This window comes from Suricata suricatta, chromosome 1, assembly GCF_006229205.1.
Source record: "Suricata suricatta isolate VVHF042 chromosome 1, meerkat_22Aug2017_6uvM2_HiC, whole genome shotgun sequence".
NCBI lineage: Eukaryota > Metazoa > Chordata > Mammalia > Carnivora > Herpestidae > Suricata > Suricata suricatta.
This window is the reverse complement of record NC_043700.1, coordinates 126,838,032-126,855,924: the sequence shown is the minus strand read 5'-3', so window position 1 is coordinate 126,855,924 and position 17,893 is coordinate 126,838,032. Positions and strand designations below refer to the sequence as shown.

The window sequence follows — 17,893 nt, the reverse complement described above, 5'->3', positions numbered from 1 at the left end:
AAAATACAACAGTAAAAAATCTTTGGTATGCAGGCAAAAGCAGTCTTATGAAGAAAATATACAGCAATACAGGACTACCTCAAGAAGCAAGAAGAATCTTGAATAAACAACCTAAACTTACACCTAAAGGAGCTAGAAAAAGAATAGCGAATGAATCCTAAAGTCAGCACAAGGAAGGAAATAATAAGGGTTAGAGCAGAAATAAATTACATAGAAACTAAAAACAAAAACAAACAATAAAACAAATCAATAAAACCAGAAGCTTGTTCTTTGAAAAAAAATCTATAAAATTGATAAACCTCTTACTAGAGGAAAAGAGAAATGACCCAAGTAAATACAATCACAAATGAGAGAGGAGAAATACCAACCAACACCACAGAAATACAAACAATTATAATGGAATATTATAAAAAACTATAAATGTCAACAAACTGGCATTAGAAGAAATAGACAAATTATTAGAAACATAGAAATTATCAAAACAAAAACAGGAAGAAATAGAAAACTTGTACAGTTCAATAACCAGCAAAGAAATTGAATCAGTAATCAAAGAACAACAAACAAAAAGTCCAACTCCAGAGGGCTTCACAGGCTGATCCTACCAAATATTTAAATAGGACTTAATACCTATTCCTGTTGAACTATTCCAAAAAATAGAAAATGAAGGAAAACGTCTAAATTCATTCTACGAGGGTACCATTACTCTGATACTAAAACCAGATTAAAAAAAAATAGAACTACAGGTTAATATCCCTGATGAACATGGATGCAAAATTCTCAATAAAATACTAAAAAAAAAAAAAATCCAACAATACATTTAAAAAATCATCCACAATCCAGTGGGATTTATTCCTGGATTGCAAGAGTGATTCAATATTCACAAATCAATAAATCTGATAAATCACGTTAATAAAGGACAGGATAAGAACTATATAATCCTTTTAACAGATGCAGAAAAAGCATTTGACAAAGTACAATATCCATTCATGATAAAAACCTTCAACAAAGTAGGGTTAGAGTGAATAAATCTCAACAAAATAAAGGCCATATATGAAAAACCCACAGCTAATATCATCCTAAATGAAGAAAAACAGAGACCTTTTTCTTTATGGTCAAGAACAATGCGATGTCCACACCTACCACTTTTATTCAACATGGTATTGGAAGTCCTAGCCATAGCAATCAGACAACAAAAAGAAATAAAGGGAATTCAAATCAGAAAGGAAGAAGTAAAATTTTCAACATTTGCAGATGACATGATAGTATATGTAACAAACCCTAAAGACTCCACCAAAAACTGCTAGAACTGATACACAAATTTAGTGAAGTTTCAGGATACGTAATCAATGTGTACAAATCTGTGGCATTTCTATACATCAATAATGAAGCAGCAGAAAGAGAAATTAATGAATCAACTCCATTTATAATTGCACCAGAAAAAAAATAAGATACCTAGGAATAAACCTAACCAAAGAGGTGAAAGTCCTGTACTCTGAAAACTATACAATATGGATGAAAGAAATTAAAGATAACCACAAAGAATATAAAGATATTCCATTATGGGTTGGAAGAATAAATATTGTTAAAATGTCTAGGCTTCCCCCAGTAATCCACAGATTTAATGCAATCCCTATCAAAATGCTAACAGCATTTTTCACAGAGCTAGAACAAACAATCCTAAAATTTACGTGGAACCACAAAAGACCCCAAATAGACAAAGCAGTCATGAGAAAGAAAAGCAAATCTGGAGGCATTACTATTCTGAATTTAGGTTACATTACAAAGCTGTCATGATCAAAACAGTATCATACTGGCACAAAAATATACACATTGATCAACAGAACAGTATAGAAAATCCAGAAATGAACCCACAGGTATATGGTCAATTAATCCTTGACAAAGCAGGAAAGAATATCCAATGGGGAAAAAAAAATAGTCTTGTCAACAAATGGTGTTGGGAAAACTGGTCAGCTGCATACAAAAAAATGAAACTGAACCACTTTCTTACACCATACACAAAAATAAATTAGAAATATATTAAAGACTTAAATGTGAGACCTGAAGCCATAAAAATCCTAGAGAACACAGGCAGTAAGTCTTTGACATCAGCCATAGCAACTTTTCCTAGCTATAACACCTGAGGCAAGGGAAACAAAATAAAAAATAAACTATAGAGACTACATCAAAATAACCCCATACACAGCAAAAGAAATAATCAACAAAACTAAAAAGGCAACCTACGAAATGGGAAAACACATTTGCAATTGATATATCCAATAAAGGGTTAGTTTCCAAAAACCCAACACCCAAAAACCAAATAATCCAATTAAAAATGCACAGAAGACATGAGTAGGTATTTTTCAAAAGAAGACATACAGACAGCCAACAGACACATGAAAAGATACTCTACATCACTTATCATCAGGGAAATGCAAACCATAACTACAATGAGATATCACTTTACACCTGTCAAAATGGCTAATATCAACAACATAAGAAACAACAAGTGGTGATGAGGATGTAGAGAAAGGGGAACCCTCTTGCACTGTTGGTGGGAATGCAAACTGATAGACAACAGTATGGACATTCCTCACAAAGTTAAAAGTAGAACTATCTATCCAGCAATTGCACTACTATTTAAAGAATACGAAAATACTAATTCAAAGGGATAGGTGCACCCTTATGTTTGGAGCAGCATTATCTACAATAGCCTAATTATGGAAATAACCCAAGTGTCTATTGATTGATTAATGTTAAAAGAAGACAGACAGACAGACACACACACACACTGGAATATTAGCCATAGAAAGAATGAAATCTTGCCATTTGCAATGACATGTTTGGAGCTAGAGTATAATGCTATGCAAAATAAGTCAGTCAGAAAAAGACAAATACCATATTATTTCACTCATATGTGGAATTTAAGAAACAAAACAGGTAGTAGCTTTATTCTCCGCCTTTCTCTTCTTGTAGCTGAGGCTGCTCTGCTCTTGTCAGCTCCTGGCTCACAGTCTCTTTGAGACCAAGCACCATGCCTTCATTTAAGTTGCAGAGTCCTGATGGAGAGATTTTTGAAGTTGATGTTGAAATGTCAAAGTCTGTGACTATATCAAGACCATGTTGGAATTTTTGGGAATGATGAAAGGGGTGATGACCCAGTTCCTTTACCAAATGTTAATACAGCAATATTTTAAAAGGTCATTCAGTGGTGCACCCACCACCAGGATAATCCCCCTCTTCCTAAGGATGAGAACAAAGAAAAGCAAACAAGATATCCCTGTTTGGGACCAAGAATTCCTAAAAGTTGACCAAGGAATACTTTTTGAATTTATTCTGGCTGCAAACTACTAAGACAGCAAAGGTTTGCTTGATGTTACATGCAAGACTGTTGCCAATATGGTTAAGAAGAAAACTCTTGAGGAGACTTACAAGGCCTCTAATATCAAAAATGATTTTACTGAAGAATAAGAAGCCCAGGTACACATAGACAACCAGTGGTGTAAAGAGAAGTGAAATGTTATGTCTGACACTGTACCATCGTAAGGATTGTTCCAAATACTAGTTGTACTGCTGTTTATAATTGTTAACATTAGACAAACAGTAGACAAATACAACAGCAAATTGGTTGTTTTAGCAGAATATTGTCTTCCTTGCATGTGTAGTTTGAGTATAGATTCCAAACTTATGGCTGAGTTTCTTCTGGTATGATCAAAATTTTCTTTTTTCTTTACTCTGAATAAAACTAAACTGTGGGTTCTTTATAGAAGATGCCATTTTGGGATTTTGCTCTCTAAATATTTCTAAATCTTAGAAATCTCTCTAAAGCAATTTCTGCCAAGTTTATTGTCATTAACTTCAGTTTAACAACCTTTTAAAAGTTGGCATTATAAATTAAAAAGCTTCAAAAAGTTTCCTGAAAAAGAATTAAAAAAGAAAAGAAACAAAACAATCATGGGGAAAAAAGAGAAAGGCAAACCAAGAAACAGACTCTTAACAATAGAGAACAAACTGATGGTTACTAGAGGGGAAATTGAATGGGGGGACGGATGAAATAGGTGATGGGGATTAAGGAGGACATTTGTTGTGACTAGCACTGGATATTACATGTAAGTATTGAATCACTAAACTGTATACCGGAAACTAATATTACACTGTATGTTAACTGCCTGGAATTGAAATAAAAACTTAGAAAGAAAATGGAAAGACCATATGGCAGTAATATATGCGGGGGACATCAAGGTGAATCTACTTTATGCCCACACTTGGAAAAAGAAATCCTATTAATATTACATTAGTCAGTGTTTATCAAGCTTTGATTACATAAAAATAACTTTTAAACTTCTATAAAAATGAAGAATCTCCTTTTATCCAACACCTGTCTCTGAATTTAAAACTATTCATTTTATAGTAGGATGAATTGTTATGAAGGAAATTATTGACATTTTTAATGGTTCACTAAAAATGCAGAGTGACAACTTTTAATTGTGTGCATAACTTAAAAATATAGAATGTATAGGAAATCTTATTGCAGTGAATTCAGATTTTATCTTATAAAAATCACATGCATACTTTTCAGATTAAAATTAAAATAGCATGTTAATAGAATAGTTCTGAGTTGTCAGAACTGAAAATCATCAGTCATGGTTTGGAAAATATATTTCGAGTTTTGATTTTTAAGGGATTATTAAAAAACTAAATTCATACAGCTTAATTGATTATAAAATATATTTCCCATTCAGTACTCCATTTCTTTTTGATGGTTATTAATTTCATCTTAAAATTGGAGATTAAGTATGTGAATTGTCAGTATATGAATTCATACAATAATTTAAATTATGCCACTTTAATAAAATAGTGCATTGCACATAGAGATTTGGCATATTATTTTACAAAGAAATGTTCAAAGAGAATGCAAGGTACCTATATATGTCTAGATAACCTGCTGTTTGCTACTAATTTTTAAAATAGACTATTATGAGTAGCCTGGGTGGCTTAGTTGGCTAAACTGACTCTTGGTTTTGACTCAGGTCATGATCTCTCAGTTTGTGAGTTCAAGCCCCACATTGGACTTTGCACAATGCAGTGTCTGCTTGGGACTCTCTCTCTCTGCCCTTCTCTCGGTCTCTACCTCGCTTATGTGCTCTCTCTCTCTTAAAATAAACTAATTTTTTTGATAAAAAAGACTATCATCACTAATTTAATCTCATAAATATATTTTTGAATATTCTGCTTGCATGTAAATAAGGAACCATGAGGACTACTGAAATTATTGATTTATATTACTCACCAGCCTAATACTTAAATATATCAAAATTAATGTTAACACTGCTCTAAGAAAATTGTACTTATACAAATTCACCTTGATAATTTCCTTACTATAGCACTAATTTATAAATTATTTCTTTAAAACCACTCTTGATTTATTCACTTCTATTTTTATGCAAAGTAAATTTCAGCAAAGTGTTACTACTTCAATTATTTTAATCCAAAATATTGAATAACATTTTGGTCAACATTTTTTCACTTCTTGCTTCATTTTCAATTATAAAGTCTCTGTACTTCTAAATACTTACTCAATCTACATTCTGTTTTATTAATCACCTTTTTTATCTGCTCAGATAGGAATGGCAATTTAACAGCACTGGGAAAAATTGTCTAAAAATCTACAGCTGGGATAACTAGAAAAGGCACATTTAAAATTTTAGTTCCATTTAACATTTCATCAGAAAAATATGAATTGATAATATTTAGAATCCACACCCAAGATGCTAATAAAAAAGTCAAAATGCAAGGAGGGAGACTTTTAATAGTCTAATTATTTATCCTGGTTCAAAAATGATTTCTACAGTATGCTTTATAATTATGATGTAGATATTTATAATGTATACTTTATTATTGCCCCTAAAGAGCTGGTTATCAATTGTGTAGAAATAAAATTATCAGGAAAAATTCAGGCAATATTTGGGAAATACTTATACTGAGCAGATATTTGTTTTTTATTGGAAATTCACATTTCACAGTGTATACTGTATTTTTATTTGTTAAATCTGGGATTTTATATAGAAGCATAACTATATGAATACTAATTCATTTTTCCTTCACATTTGAATAGAAGAAACTTTTGATCTCTAAATGTTGCAAAAATATGTGTTCTTAGACAGGACCAGCTACAAAATCCAAGGAATCCTATGCCAAATGAAAATGCATAGCCTCAGTGCACCGAAGTGGCTCAGTTAGTTAAGTGTCTGACTTTGGCTCAGGTCATGATCTCACGGTTTGTGGGTTTGAGCCCCACATTGGGCTCTGTGCTCACGGCTCAGAGCCTGGAGCCTGCTTCAGATTCTGTGTCTCCCTCTCTCTCTGCCCCTCCCCCACTCATGCTCTGTTTCTGTCTCAATAATAAATAAACATTAAAAAATTTAAAAAAAGAAAATGCATAGCCTTTTTAACAATTTTTTTTCAAGATGGCAACAGTAGAGCATTAAACCAAGTGCCCGTGAAGCCAACCCTGTTCTTAGAACCCCAGACATTAGGATATATATGAACTAAGTGTCCTTACATCACAGAGAAGCATAAATTGGTTCATTTTTAACTGGAACAACAAATGTCTATGAAGGACAACATAGCAAATGTTTTATGCTCTGAAGGCCATACAGTTTCTGTCACAATATTAACTCTCTCATAAATAAACTGATGAGCATGGGTGTGTTTCAATGAAACTTTATTTACACAAACAACTGCTGGACCAAAATTGTTGACCCTGTAGTTTGCAAACCCCTGGACTATGCTACAAACATAAGTTACCAGTTAGATTTGTTTAAAGTCTATATAGATATACTGACTAAGGTAGAAACTTATCTAGGGGATTGCAATCATTTCCCTTGGACATTATTTTTGCAAAAATATGTAACAGAATCTATTTTTATGTATTCATGTTTAAATTAAATTCAGTTATCTAGCTCAACTAAACCACTACCTCAATTTTCTAGGTCCTTAAAAATATATATATCAGGGAATGACTAAGGAGAAATGTAATATGTTTCTTTTCTCCTCCTCTTCTATTTCATTTTTATTTACTTTCATGTGCCTTTTTTTTTCTTTTGGAATAAAACTTTAGAGTCAAAGGAAAGAGCATGAAGAAAAGCACGGAGATGATTGTATGTACTTTTTGCCTGGGGTAAAGGCTGCATGCCAGGCCACACTGATCTGAAGATGAGACTGTTCCGGTCTATAAGCCTCACAGACTTTCTTAATGTCCCAAGAGTTTTCACATAACGCAAGCCCTTCGATAGTAAACAGGTGAAGCAGTTATTGTTTTCACTTAAAAAAATTTTTTTAATGTTTATTTATTTTGAAAGAACATAAGCAGGGGAAGGGCAGAGAGAGAAGACACAGAATCCGAAGCAGGCTCCAGGCTCCGAGCTGTCAGCACAGAGCCGGACACGGGGCTCGAACTCACAAACCGCAAGATCATGACCTGAGCTGAAGCCAGTTGCTTAACCAACTGAGCCACCCAGGTGCTCCTATTTTCACTTTAAAGACAAGGAGACTGAGACTCAAAGAGGATACATGTCTTCCTAGACTCAAATGTCAGAAATAGAAAAGCTAGGCTTATGTTCCAATCTTCTGAGCTTTTGGTATCACAGAAAGTAGAGAAAGACTTCTGTTTTTGATTAACTGATAGTCAAATATGGACAAAGAATGAAACTTGAAGATGCAATGAACAAAAACATACATTTAATTAATTTGGGTTATTCAGAAATCCATACACATAATCTAAGTATTCAGTGAAGTCAGAATAAATGATGGTTATGTAAAGCTTAGTTACAGGATAATTGGAAGCTACAGTATGGAGAAAACTAGTTGTAAAACATCCTAATGAAAAATACAAATTTTCTGAGTGACCTCCACAAAGATTTGGCTGATTGGGTATGTCTCAGTCATTTTGGTGGTGAGTTTTCAAGCTAATCCTTTCTCTCTGAGTCTGAAAAGAAGTAGAGAGTTACTATCTTGTACAGTGGACTGGGAAGAACTGTATCTAATCCATTTGGTTTAGCACCTATCTGCAACAGGCTCCTTCCAGAGCCAAAACAGACTTTTCTGACCATTTCACTCTGACCTGATTTTCTTAACCCATCCATCTTTGTGGCTGGAATAAAAAAAGATGCTTAGAACCCCAGGATATGATATTGTGTCTCCCAAGGGATGTGCCTTCCTTTTGAATTATGCATTCTCACCTAATACTATTTTTAAATATGACTTGGAGTGAGAGGAAAAGAAAAATAAAGGATTATTAGCCAAGGCTTTCCTTTTAAGACCAAAAAGAATATGTAAAATGACTGTTCTCACAACCATAATATGTATCAGAGTGAGGCTGCCAGGCTTGATGGGAAAAAATATGAAACTTTAGAGTCACAGTATCTGACTCAAATGCAGACTCCATAATGTACTAGCTATGTGACCTTGAACTTGATCTATGCTTCCATTTTCTTATATATAAAATAGGAAAAATAATGTCTCCATTGTACTGATAAATATAAGAAAGGAATTACATTCTAGGGGCACCTGGGTAGCTCAGTCAGTTGAGCATCCGACTCTTAATTTCAGCTCAGGTCATGATCCCAGGGTTGTGAGATTGAGCCCCACACCGGGCTCTGCACTGAGGGTGGAACCTGATAAAGAGTCTCTCTCTCCCTCTGCCCCACTTCCCCACTCACTCTCAACCATTCTCTCTCTCTTAAAAATAAAAATAAAATTAATGAATGTAAAGATTTTAATATATGTGTTCAATAAGTAGTCTTTTTTGCTGTCATCTTTTGAGTTTATAAGCAAAAATACTCTTACAAAAATAATTTCAAAATTCAGAATAGATTGTATTCAAAATTCTGAACTGAATTTGATATGCAGGATAACGTTACTTATAAAATGTGAAGTTTGTGTTTTATATCCTTATTAGATATTTGGTTTCATTTTAATTTTCTTTATTATATTTCAGTACTTTCCCTAATCTATGAACATATAGCCCAAACACTTCAATAATAAACACATATAAAAATAAATGACTGATATTCTGACAAATGTATTAACAAACAAAGAGAATTTGTTTTCTTTCCACTCAACTAAACAATGAACCAACTTTTCCTATTCACCATTTCCAAATCACCACAATCAGTTCTCTTAATAATATGGATGTTTTTATGTAAAGATCCCAGAGGGAACCCTCCAATTCTCAAAGATTATAATAGTATTGAAATACTATCCTGTAAATTCAGGGGAAAATTAAAATCTTAGACACAAATATTTTTGTAAGGAAAAATTTCAGCCATCTTACATACTTGATAAAGTAGACAGAACTTGAACACATTTTCTAAAAGCCATGCAGCAACAGATTAGAAGATGAGAGAAGGGTCAAGGGGAAAAAAAACTATACCAGGCATCCTTTCCTCTACTCTGATGCTTCAGTCATTTCCCAGATTATTTTCCAGACTGTTTGATAAATCATATTTTTCTTCTAATTTAAATGGTGGTGCCATTAACTAAAATTGGGATTTCAGAAAAAGGAGGGGACTAGAGAGTGAAGTTGACAGATGAAATGCTGAGTTTGAGGTACTTGGAAAACTTAATTGTGGAGATATTTAGTCCATGATCATACACTCTGGTCTATTCTACACACAGCTATGAGAGGAACCTTGCTAAAATGTTAGAGCATATGACTTTACTGGGCAAAACCCCACATGGCTCCAATTTCATTCAGAGTGAAATCCAAAGTCCTCAAAGGGCTCTCTTATTTAGGTTACTCATTCTAGCACCATCAACATCTCTGAACGTGCTCTCTACTTTTCCTTGCCTCACTTATTCCATTCCAGCCACACTGGCATGGTAGCTCTTGAGGCCTCAGCCTCCCTCCCACCTCGGGGCCTTTGGTCATGCTTTTCCCTTGGCCTGAAACTCTCTTCTCCCTGATACCCATGTATCTTCTGCCCTGGCCTGCTTCGGCTCTTAAGTGACACATCACATTCCCAGTGATGTCTTCCCTGACCACCTAGCTAAAATTGCTACCATCTGCCAATCCCAGTACTGTGAACCCTCGTTCCCTGCTTTCTTCAGTCCACAGCACTGTTCTCTGTAAACCTGAAATTTATTTTGTTCATTTGTTTATTACCTTTCCTCTCCTACATCCCCAACCTCCTCCCTGAACCATTAGAAGTTCCACAATAGCAGAGAATGTTGACTTGTGACTTACTGCTACATATGAAATACCTAGAACATAGTAGCCGCTCAACAAATATTTGTTTCATGATTAATGATGAAGTGCAGGAAAGAAGTCCAAATAGAAACATTGGTTTAGGAGTCACACAAGTTGGGCGCCTGAGTGGCTCGCTTGGATAAACATCTACCTCTTGATTTCAGCTCAGGTCATGATCTCAGGGTCATGAGACCAAGCCCTGTATTGGTCTCTGTGCTGAGAATGGAGCCTACTTCAGATTCTATCTCTGCCCCTCTCCCATTTGTGCTGTCTCTCAAAATAAATAAACCGTAAAAAAAAGAGTCACATAAGTGAAGGCTGAAATTAGCACATCCACTGTGCTACACAGATATACACTTTTCTGCATGTTTTCATAGCTCTTAGGTTACAACTAAAGAAACATAAAGCTAGGGAGAAATTCTGTATGAAAAAGAGAAGCAAAGTGTTTAGGCACTTTTAAAAAAATATGTAGAGAAACAAAGCCAACCATTTTGTGCTTTTTAATAACTTGTGAAATTATAACACATTCATGTAAAATCATCTTTAATGAATGATAACATGAAACCAAAGAATGCACTGAATTGTGCAAATCTATGCAATGGAGGGTATACGAAAGGCAAAGTTTCTTGCATTTGAGATGCCTGCAATTTCTAAAATCTATTTTGAAATATATTGCTACTCATTAACACTTACTTGATCTTGATCTTATGCCTCTATTTAATTATGCATCAAATGAAGGGCAGTTTCAGTGTTTCAATTCACAATAGTTCTTAATAACATCCTTCAGCATGAAGAAGTGAACTGCCAGATGAGAAACAACTCTGATAAAAACAGGGTCCTATAGGAATTGTAAAGTGGCTTATCATGCTTCCCGTGAATATCAGAGAGGGACTATAAAGTACCACACAAAGTGTGTATATGTGTTTGTGATTCCTGGAAGACATGTTGGTAAGGCAATAAAATGTGAGCCACCAATTGAAAAGGCAGCTTCAGAAGGGATAATCAAAGAGCTTAGCTTCTTAGCAGGTCTCCCTATCTTTTGTTTTTTTAATTGCTTCATGCAGTCTCTTGGAGCCTGAGAAATTTTCCCTTTGAAATTACACCGTGAAATTTAGAAAGCTGTAGATTACTCCCCCATCCTTGAATATGGACAATATTCTCTACGTAACACTTTCCAGATCTAATATTTAGGAATTTTAATCAGTATGTGGTCTAGGTATGCATTTTCCCTTCCCTTTATAAATATTAACATAGCTTCCTCTAGGGTATCTACTTGACATTCTAAGTCATTACATAAATCTAAAAATTCAAGCTAGCATTTGCAACCAAGTTCCTGAATATATGTCTCAAATAAATTATATCCAGTAGCCTGTATTGCTTGTCTCTTTTAATCCTGTGTATGTGCCATGATACTAATTATAAGAGCTCTATATACAGCTTATATTCACGTTGCTTTGCAGACACTGATCTGCTGAATCTGTTTTCATGGTTCTATCCACTAGCACCAGTGCTAAGTCTCAGCAAGGAGAACATATCTCTATGTTTAATTATTTAGGTATGCGGGTCTAGCATGCAAGAGGGATGTTATACAGGCCAGTAAAACAGTGTGTGAGTGAAATTTAAAACCTTTGACTCTAAAACCAATCTCGGCATAAACTACATAATCTTGGGCAAATTCACTTCATTCCTTGGGGTCTAGATTTCTTATTTTCAATGAAAGGGTAAAGTAGATAGTGTTTAAAAATCTAAACAAACACTAAAAATATGTTAGTCTAAATTACTTTTAGTTTTTTGTCTATAATTGGTTTATATGACCACCAGATTTGCAAAACGTACACTCTTAGAATACACAGGCTAATATTCTTTCTTACGTTCCATAAGTGTTTAATAGACAGTGAGTGCATGTTTTTCTACATGATTTCCCTTTCATTTAAAATTGAAACTCATCATTATATACTGATTGACATTCAGAAATAAACTGGATAACCCTAAAGGTCAAGTTTTTATAGAAAACAAAGTTACATAAAGAACATTATTGCTTGGCTACATAGAATTTATTCTCGGCAAAAGCCTTTGTAAAACAACATCAGTTGTGGTTAAATAATCAAGAAGTGAGAGCTAACACTTCAGTAGCTCTTACCTTGTGTACTTAGTAGTTTATGTCTAATAACCCATTTAAACTTCACAGCATTTATAATGTACTATTACCACCCCCACTATAAATAAGGAGACTGAGTTAGTTAGGTTGTCTAAATCCACAGAGCAGGTAAACAGAAGAGAGGAGATTTGAACACAGGCAGTAAGAATATCTGTGCTCTTAACCATTATACCCTCCTACAGTCAGCCTATTTGGTTGGGGGAAGTTAATTCCTTACAACTTCGAGAGGGTCTCCTTCAAGATGGCCAATGACAATAATCTCAAGGACCTTACCATCACTATATTGCATTTCTTGACTACCATGAGGACACAGAAGAGTGCACAACCTAAGATGGACCAATCAGACTAAAAGAAAAAATGTCTACTTCACTGTAGAAAGGAAGGTCTACCCCAAACAAGGATGTATATACTGCCAATCACCACCTGCCAATGAAGAAGGAACTCAGTCTGGAGATCAAAGCCCAAACCAAAGAGGAGGGAAGAGCCAAAAGAATTATGAAGATGCAGAGATGATGCCCCCCATTCTACTACACTCTCAGCCTGCTCTGTCTCTGTACTTTCTTCTATGTGGATAACAAATTCCTTTATTCTTTAAACCAACTTGAATCAGAGGGTCTCTTTCTTATACCTGAAAGCATCCTGACAAACACTGGTATAATTAAGCACCTTATTTACAAATTCTAAATTGTTAACAATCATTGTTTACAGGCACCTGAGTGGCTTGGTTGGTTCAGGGACCGACTTTGGCACAGGCCATGATCTCAGGGTTTGTGAGCTCGAGTCCTGCATCAGGCTCTGTGCTGACAGCTCAGAGCCTAGAGCCTGCTTCAGATTCTGTGTCTCTCCCCCGCTCTCGCTCTCTCTCTCTCTCTCTCTGCCCCTCCCCCCCAGAGATAAATTTTAAAAATACATTTTAAAAAACAATTACTGTTTCATCTAACCTGTATTTTCCTTCTGCCCTGATCCCGAGACCTGTTGTAATACATTTATATTAATTCCCATTGAATCGACTGCTGAGTAACTTCTTTTCCAGGACACTCATTCGTTTGACAAACATTTACTGGGCACTTACTCTATCTCAGGCATTGTGAGGCTCTGGTTTTGTGAGATAAATGAGTCACAGCCCCTACCATCACAAAATTAATGTCTAGGAAGTAAGAAAGACAACAAATTACCGTAACATGCAATGATGCTATAATATATAAACACTGTGTGTGTGTGTGTGTGTGTGTGTGTGTGTGTGATGTAGGGGCTCTGAGAGCATAGAGAACGAAACGTCTATGATGTTTTGGAGGATTTTATGAATATTTCACAAAGGAGGTAACATTTTATTTGGATCTTGTAATATGACTAGGAGTCTTGCAGTAGAGAAGGGGCATTATAGGCAGTGAGGAAAATCATGACCAGTATCAGATAACTACAAGAGTGCTGGAAATGTTAGAATGGTAGGTGGCTCCAGTGATATTATTCTTCAAAAAAGTAAGAAAAGAGACAGACTCTAAGAATCCAGGCCTGGTCAGTCTCAAAAGTCCATACAGTCTTTCGTTCTCATACCTGACATACCTTAACACTTTTCCTCAGTTCAACCACCATTACCCTTGTTGGGTTAATAGAGTTAAGTAAAGGCCAAGCTATGTTTCTTTGGTGTTTCTAGTTCTCCATGTACCACCAGAGGCAAAATGTCAAGGGATGTATTTAATCACCATTATGGTGTTTGTGCAAACTGATATTTGTGAAATCCTGCACTTACTTTCTTAACAATCATAGTTTCTGATTGATTTCTCAAATCTTTCATTTTTGCTTTACTAATTTTTCTTATTTCCCTTTCACCGTTAGTTTTGAGGTATTATCAGAAATTTGTTGCTTATTTAAATTAAAATGTTAATTTATTAATTTCTTCCTATAAAGCCAAGTCACAACTTCAAACTAGATGCAAACTATATTCTTACTCAGTTAAGAGAATGTAAGAGAACGCAACAAAGTTTTAAGTCTCAATTTGTCATTTAACATTTAAAAAATATACCTTTTTGAGCACCTACTATACACATGTTATAAGGACTGGGGATTTTATGAAAATGCAGCCGAGCACCAAGTGAACAGGAAATTACTAAATAATCAAACCTAAAATGGCTACTGCCAGAAAAAAATGTTGATGATACCACAAAAGAAGTTTCATAGAGCTCATGACTCCATTAAGGAAGAAACTTTCTCACATCAGATTCCACCAAGCAATTCTTCTTGCTCATCTAAATTGAGGATTGGGGTACAAGATCCTAATAATGCAGGGCCAACCAGAAAGATTTACCTCCATTGTGAGAAGTAGTAGAGAAGCAGACTGGAGACCCTCCCAAAGAGCAGGGATGGCATTGTTTCCAGAAACAAAGAGCAGCTGAATTGGCAATTTTATTAAATATTTCCAAGAAGAACAAACCATACATTTCAGCATTGTGGTGGTGAGAAGATAGAAGTGCTATCTATAAAGATACTGTTGGAAATCTACAATCTCAATAAACTCAGAAAGCCTCAGATTGCTCTGGAATTGTTTTCAAGAATAGAATTTAGTGGATGTGAAATTCATCTGAATTAGCAAGCCAAAATAACACATGATAATAAATCCAAATAGGCCCAAGAAAATTCTCTTCATCATTTCAACCTCCAGCTTCTGTCAATACCCTAATGAGGTGAAACTGATATTTAAAACCAGAATTTTATTTTATATATAAGTGCTATTTTATATATATTATATACATATATAATGCTTTCAGATACACATACAAAACAGTAAATAGAAGTTTATTTTTTTTTTCATGTCAAAAAACACCTGGAGGTGGACAGATTCTGGTATTGCTTTAGTGGCTTGATTATTTAAGGCCAGTGTCTCTGTGATTCTCCTGTGCAGGGTATTTCAGCATCACGCAGTGGTTGCTATAACTCCAGATTTCATATCCTCATTAGTTGCTAAAAGAAGTAGGGATGGACTAGTATCCACCAAATTGGTCCCTGTTAACTTAGTGATTTTCTCAGACACTGTCAGCAGACGTCCATCTGCATAGAACCATGTCACATGAGCACCCCTTCCAATTATAGGCTAGAAAGAGAATTTTAAGAACCTTTCCCAGGCTCCCTTATGAGTGGAATAAGAAAGCAGAGAGAAGAAGGGTTGGAAAGGACTTGAGGTCCATCAGGACTGGAGCTGCCTGCATTCGCAAGTTGCAGACTGATTAGCCCATGGGATATAGTGATTTGGTCCATATAGTGGGTTTGACCATTGCTAACAAATCGTTTTATTGCCTTGAATCACATATTAAACAGTCTTTTCAAATATTTTAATGCTTATTTATCTATTTTGAGAGAGTGAGAGTGAGTGCAAGGGAGGGGCAGAGAGGGAAGGAGAGAATCTCAAGAAGACTGTGCTGACATCCTCCATGATACAGGGCTTGATCTCACAACTGTGAGATCATGGCCTAAGCCAAAATCAAGAGTTGGATGCTCAATGGGCTGAGTCACCCAGGTGCCCCTCTCTTTTCAAACATTTTAAAGACTGATTTCTATGCCAGGTGAAGATCTTGATGACAACTGCAGTGAAGATGCTTATACCTGAGGGAGCAGATCAGAAAAACCTCATGAATACATAATGATGCCTTAACAAACTCATTCCTGACTCTGTAACCTACACATGATTGAACCGTCATAACAATGTTAAATGAAGATGTTACGTGTACTACAAAAAAGGAGAGAATCACATGAAGTGCACAAATACAAGCCATCTAGAAGTAATATAAATGACTATTTCTTACAAATTTGCCTTTGTTCAAAAGCAGCCAGATCTTGTAAGATCTTTCCATGGTAAAATTTTCAGCTATATTCACAGGAATGCTTATCTTTACAACCTTCTGCAGGCAGTTTAGTACATGCAAAGAACTGTGATCATTAATTAGATAAATCTGTTTGTCTAGCCTACAGAGAGTTTTGAAGTAAATGTTTCTCTCCACTAACTACCGAGGCAAGAGGCTGATTTCAAAGTGATCCTTTACTGTACATGTGGTCATTTTAAGTGCCCACATCAGAGGTCTTAAAATATCCCAGATAGACAAGCTCTATTCAATTCAAACAACATTAACAGAAGGAGATTCTAATAGCCCCTAATTAAGTATATCATAAAAATCTCTCATATTCCAATTGAACTATGCTTTTGTTACTAATATTGACTAAAAGTCTAAAGAGTGTGGAATGAGAAAAAATTAGAAAGAGGCAACACTTACCCAACTTTGAAGTAAAAAATCAAGTTATCTCTGAAAATTTAAATGATGTCTAAATTTCATGGAAGAGTCATCTAGAATTCCCTGTCTTTAAATGTCTTCACTATGGTATAGAGAAAGTACCAAAGAAAGAAGAAAAAAGTAAATCACACAATTTCTGGAAACTTAGCCATTGCTTTAAACAAGCCATGGACAATGTTTCCTGGGGCCTTAACGATGTACTGGTGTCAAGGAAACATGTTCTCAAAGAGCCAAGCTGATTAATTTCACCAGTGGTCATGAGCCACAACACAGCCAGGGGACATGACAGATTGACTGTAGGAGAAAACTATTATTTTTCTGTTGTGACCAATGCTGTAACTGTTGAAATCATAGCTGGGAAGAAGTAAGCTCAATCATGCAGTTAAAGTGTTGTTTTGACCAACTGGCCAATAATTTTGTCACTGAAATAAAACTTCAGGGAGCAACACATAGAAGTGAAGGAATTTCCCATCACAACAGATAGTTGCTTCAATATTCTTCAAACCACTGAGGAAAGACAGCAATGTACATTCTCAATGTTAACCAAACACCTTTTTTAAAAAGCTTAAAATAAATACAACACGTTCTTATAAATACTCTCAAAAAGTACCTAAAGACTTATTATGATCATGTTTACTTTTCAATAGAAGATAAACTAACCATCATATGCAGTTCCTTTGCAAATGACTTATTAGTAATATCACCAAATGGCCAGTCTGTTTAATCAGAGTAACATATTCTTAAATTATAATTTTCTGAAAAAAAAAACAATAAAAAGATTCTCATTTTTGTATTTTAAAAAAGACTAAAATGGAGGCCTGGGTAGGTTAGAAAATTTGTGAAGAGTAAGGAAATAGAAAAGCCCTTTTGGTTCAATTTTGCCTAGAATTATTGCTTTTCTCCAGTTTACTGGTAGCAACTCAGTGTGGGCTCAAAAATAAATACACCTGCTTTTTTAATATACAGAAAATTTTAAATATATGTCCTGGTGTCAATGAATGAAGAGTATTGATATTGATTGTCTATAACAATCTCTCACTCTTTTGCTAATTTCTTCCTCAATGCGCATAACCTTTTAAAATAGGGTGCTGGGACATCTAGGTAGCTCAGTTAGTTATGTGTTGGACTTGAGCTCAGGTCATGATCTCACAGTTTGTGAGTTCGAGCCCCGCACCAGGCTCACTACTGTCAGCACAGAGCCCACTTCAG

At 35.1% G+C, this 17,893-nt stretch overlaps 1 protein-coding gene and 1 pseudogene across 8 annotated transcripts in view; one reads left to right on the top strand and one right to left on the bottom strand.

Annotated features, from left to right (window-relative positions):
• MAPK10 (mitogen-activated protein kinase 10) overlaps positions 1-17,893 on the bottom strand; it is a 298,691-nt gene that overhangs the window by 183,133 nt on the left and 97,665 nt on the right. The window lies entirely within an intron of this gene.
• Positions 3,032-3,513, top strand: LOC115295612 (annotated as a pseudogene).